The sequence below is a fragment of the Mustela nigripes genome, chromosome 3 (genome assembly GCF_022355385.1).
Source record: "Mustela nigripes isolate SB6536 chromosome 3, MUSNIG.SB6536, whole genome shotgun sequence".
Classification (NCBI taxonomy): domain Eukaryota; kingdom Metazoa; phylum Chordata; class Mammalia; order Carnivora; family Mustelidae; genus Mustela; species Mustela nigripes.
Genome location: NC_081559.1, coordinates 66,614,298 through 66,619,673, shown reverse-complemented (window position 1 = coordinate 66,619,673; position 5,376 = coordinate 66,614,298).

Sequence of the window (5,376 nt, the reverse complement as noted above, 5' to 3'; positions counted from 1 at the left end):
AAAAAAAAAAAAAAAAAAAAAGCTAGTCTGTGAAACAGAGAAGGGTCACCCTCTCTGTAAAAGGCGCGGCCCTGGCCAGGTCAGTTTGATTCTTGATGCTTGGCGCGAAATAAAGCTTTGCTTCACCTTCACTTTGTATCAGCCTCGCTCCTTTAATCATGGACCCATTTCTTGGGGGGGCATAACACAGTGCTAGGCATAAAGAAGTTTGCTCAATGCTCATTCATTAAAAACACACTCATTGAGTGCCTACTGTATGCCAGGCCCTGTGCTGATTGCCCAGATACGAATTTGAGAAGTTTCAGTCTGTGATCTCCAGAAAGCTGTGCTTGAGGATAAGATCGTCATGTCAGTGGGATTGTGATGAAGGAGAAGAAAACCTAAAATTTGTCTGAGGGAGTCAAAGAAAGTTGTACCAAGGGAATAGCATTTCATCTGTGGCCAGAAGGCACGGGGTAGGTTTGCCAGGTGGACAAGCTGGGGAGGGCATTCCAAGCAGAGAGAACATCATGTGCAAAGGCTCAGAGATGGGACTGAGCATAGCATGTTCTGGAGCTATAGAGATCTGTGTTACTGTGGGATAACCTGTACAGAACAGGCAGAGGTAGTAGAAGGAAGGTGGTCAGGGAGGAGGCCAGGCTGGCAAGAAGCAATGGGAGGATGAAAAGCCGCATTTGGGGACACCTGGGTGGCTCATTCGGTTCAGTGTCTGCCTTCAGCTCTGGTCATGATCCCAGGGTCCTGGGATAGAGCCCTGCATCGGGCTCCCTGATCAGCGGGGAGTCTGCTGCTCCTTCTGTTTACCCCCCTGCGCCAGTCAAATAAATAAAAATCTTAAAAGTAAAGAAAAACCTCATTTGTTATGCAGAAAAGTTTAGATTTTATTCTGAAGGGGTAAGGAGCCACTGGCACAAGTAAGTGACAAAACCATTCTTAGGCATGGAAGGTGGACTACATTTCCTCAGCTTTGTAAAATGCCTTGGCCTTTGCACTTGATGAAGAAAAAAAAAAGGTGTCTCTGAGCAATGCTTGGCAGGACATGTGCTATAAATTATTTTTCCAATTGTGACACTAGGCTGTTTTCATCCTCTTGCTGGGAGGAACTCATGGACCAGTTGAACAGAGTAGAGAATCCAGAAAGAGACTACGTTAAAGCAAATCTTTCTATTCTTTCCATAGAGGATAATGTCAATGCCATATGAAGTGGTGACTAAAAGCCTGTAACCAAACAAAAGCAAAAAAAAGTAGGCAAAAACTGTGACATAGATGTGATACATTTAATTTAAAAATGATGTCATACATTTCATAGTGATATGAAGATGGCATTATCTAGCTTTTGTGACATGTAGTATTTGTAGTTTTATAGATTTGTGATTTGATATGCTTTCTTTTTCATCTTAACCTCTAAATTTTTTTTCTTGGATTAATGATTTTGTGGGTTTTTTAAAAAAAGGTTTTATTTATTTATTTGACAGAGAGAGAGACAGAGAGGGAACACAAGCAGGGGGAGTGGGGGAGGGAGAGGCAAGCTTCCCGTAGAGCAGGGATCCTGATGCAGAGCTCAATCCCAGAACCCTGGGATCATGACCCGAGCCGAAGGCAGATGCTTAATGACTAAGCCCCCACATGCCCCACTGCCTTCTTTTTCTTAAAGAGGGTTTTAAAAATTGAGTATGCCTTAGACCCCACAAAACCTGGGTAAACCATTGAGTACTGCATTATCCCTTAATGGTTTCCCTGAACTGGCTTGCAACTCTGTAAATAATTATTTTATGAAACTCTACTCAATTTCCCCACTTAAGCATGCCATCTGTTTCCAGTACCATGACTGACACAACAATGTTCATGTGAGTCATAATCTTTGTCTACCATTTATACATTATATTCTTTTTTTTTTTTTAAGATTTTATTTATTTGTCAGAGAGAGAGAGAGAGCGCGCACGAGCGAGCAAAGGCAGAGACAGAGAAAGAAGCAGGCTCCCTGCCGAGCAAGGAGCCCAGTGTGGGACTCGATCCCAGGACACTGGGATCACAGCCTGAGCCGAAGGCAGCCACTTAACCAATTGAGCCACCCAAGCGTCCCTATACATTATGTTCTTCTAGTAATATGAAAAAATTGACAATAACAAAAAGAATATAAGAGATTTCTCTAGGGGTGCCTGGGTGGTTCAGTCTGTTGAGCAAATGTCTTTGGCTCAAGTCATGATCCCGGGGGGCCTGGGATTGAGCCCCAGGTCTGGATCCCTGCTCAGTGGGGAGCCTGCTTTTCCAGCTTCCCCTGTCTTTCCCCTCTTCCCCACTCATGTGCATGTGCCCTCTCTCTCTAATAAATAAAATCTTTTTATTTTTCAAGATTTTATTTATTTATTTGACAGAGAGAGACAGCAAGAGAGGGAAACACAAGCAGGGAGAGTGGGAGAGAGAGTAGCAGGCCTCCTGCTGAGCAGGAAGCCCAATGTGGGGCCAATCCCAGGATTCTGGGATCATGACCCGAGCCGAAGGCAGGTGCCCAACTGACTGAGACACCCAGGTGCCCCATAAATAAATAAAATCTTTAAAAAAGAGAGAGATCTATAATCTATCTACTTATCTATCTGCTCTGTGTAGGTGTATGTATTTGTATATACATAATGTATACATCAACATCATGTACAGATTATGTATAGATTGAATAATTGCTGACAGTGCTCCATGGCAGGGACAGGAGAACAAGGGACAGAGATTAGATGAGAAACTAATTTTATTATAGTCTCCTTTTTTATTATTGAATATTTTTCATGTTTATGTATTTCTTTCTCAATTGAATTACATTTGGGGTTCATTTTTGTTCAAAATATTTTACTAGGTACTTTTTGAGGGGGAACAAAATATAGAGTTGGGTTTTACTGAAGCTTGATCAATATAGTTTATTTTAATGTTTTATGTCCACCCAAAGTTTTCCCTTACTCAGAAGATTTCTGGGACTGATGATTAGGCCTTAAGGAATAGAATAAATTAATGTAGCCCCTCAAGTAATAGGGATAAAAGTAACACTTATTACTTTATTCAGCTCTTACCTTTGAAAATATTTTCTGAGATACTTCTATGAGGAGAGCTTTAATTTACTAAAAGACTGAATGGTCATTTTCTTCATTATTTAGGGTCTCCCTAGAGTTGCATAGTAATTTTCACACAAAATACCCAGACAATTTTTTCCACACATATCCCCAGCCATAGAGCTGACCCTCAGTTCCTTGCTCTCATGAAGCAGGAACCCATATCCTGGGAACCCAGGCATGCAAAATGCATTTCAGCCGCATCCAGCTGATTGAAGCCAAAGCCCAATTCTCTGTCAGGGAAACTTGCCAGGAGTACAGTCTGCAATCCTGAGTAGCTCCCCCTCGAGGATTCCTCTCACATGCTCCACATGTGCAGAAGACTAGGAAGAATGCTAGAATCATCCTAAAGGAAGGGAAAGTTTTTTGGGTAGGAGCCCTTTGAACATCCACACATCACATTGCAGAGTGGCCTGCCTCTTGCCTGCTGAGATAGAGGCCCTGGAGCCTGGGTGGCAGCCGAGGTTTGGGAAGTTGTACTAGGGAAAGGGGGAAAAGGGTACCCCTTGCTATGCAAACATATCCCCACAAATTCACAGAAAAGAAAGAACGGACAAATATGGGCTAAGAAGTTGAACCTGTTTGCTTTTTATGGTCCTTACTATCTTCTGCCAGCAGTTTATCTGCTCCAGTCACTGAAGGCCTCAGGAAAGCTAATGATCTCTGGAATATGGTAGCTGACAGTACTTTACCTTGGATGTTTCTCCCCTACACAATTGATTTGGCCAGGGAAGAATGCCACCATGTGACTTCACAGCCCATTAACCAAAACACTTTCCATTGTCCCCATGACTCAAATTCTCTGGATAAGACAAAGCTTTTTATTCCAGGGTTAGAGACAAGGCAAAGTACCCTAGGAGGGAGAGCCTATTGGCTTAAAGATACAGAGAGCTTGTTAAGGCATCCCCTTAGGAAAATCCCTTCCTTGGGAGCTGAAGACCCTCTGAGGCCTCATTGTAAAAAGTCTTTGTTCTCTTGGGAAACAGATGGACTTACCAAACTGAGGCATCTGTCTATTGTTCTCAAGCAAGGCACACAGGACTCTTGGTGTCCTTTCTCTTGAGATAGGTTTATATCTTCACTGAAGGACAAGAACATTTACAAATACCCTACTTTGTTTAAGAATCATGCTCATTCTTTATGTTTCTATAAAATAAAACAAAGTAACCTGCCTGCAATGATTGGAATGAGATAAGGGAATTGTGACTGGAGGACCCCAAGCGTTCTTAATTTCTACCTTGAAGAGAAGAAATGCAAAAGCTCAACATTATGGCCCCTCACCCGTTCTTATCACCCTGGGTGGTCTGCAGAGACCTGGCTTTAAGAGAACAGACCAAACTTCACAAAAGAACTATGAGTTCTGGGCACTAACCATTATGATGACTCAAGAATCCCAGCTTCAGAGAGTGAGGTCAGTCACAGTATGGGCGATGCCTAACAAGGATTTGTTTTTTTCAAAGATTTTATTTATTTATTTTCACAGAGAAACAGTGAGAGAGGGAACACAACCAGGGGCAGTGGGAGAGGGGGAAGCAGATTTCTCACTAAGCAGGGAGCCTGATGCGTGGCTCCATCCTAGGACTCTGGGATCATGACCTGAACCGAAGGCAGACACTCAACTTCTGAGCCACCCAGGCTTCCCTTACACTGATTTTTAAAAAAAAAAATAGCTGATATTTATTATTTTTAAAACATTGATTTTTATTATGTATGACCGACATACAGTAAATAACGTATGGTTGAAATGCACAATTTGATGTTTTGATGTATGAAAATACCCATGATATCATCACTACAGTCAAGATAGTTTAAATACCCACCACTCCCAAAAGGTTCCTCACACCCTATAGTAATCCCTTCCTCTCGCACCTGCCCATCTCATCCACCAGGACACCACTAACCTCTTTTCTGTTACTATACATTAGTTTGAATTTTCTAGAATGTTATATAAAAGGACTCATACAATACATTTTTTTGCCTGCTTCTTTTGCTCAACATAATTATTTTGAATGTATCAGCATTCAATCTTTTTATTGCTGGGGAGTATTCCATCGGGTACATATACCACAGTTTGTTTATCTACTCACCTATAGATGGGCATCTGGGTTGTTTTCAGTTTGGGGCCATCACACATGAAGATACTATGAACATTCATGTATAAGTCTGTGTAGATGTATGCTTTATTTTCTCTTAAGTAAATACCCAGGAGTGAATGTCTAGATCATACAGTAGGAGTATGTTTAACTTTTTAGGAAAGTACCCAACTGTTTTTCAGATTGGT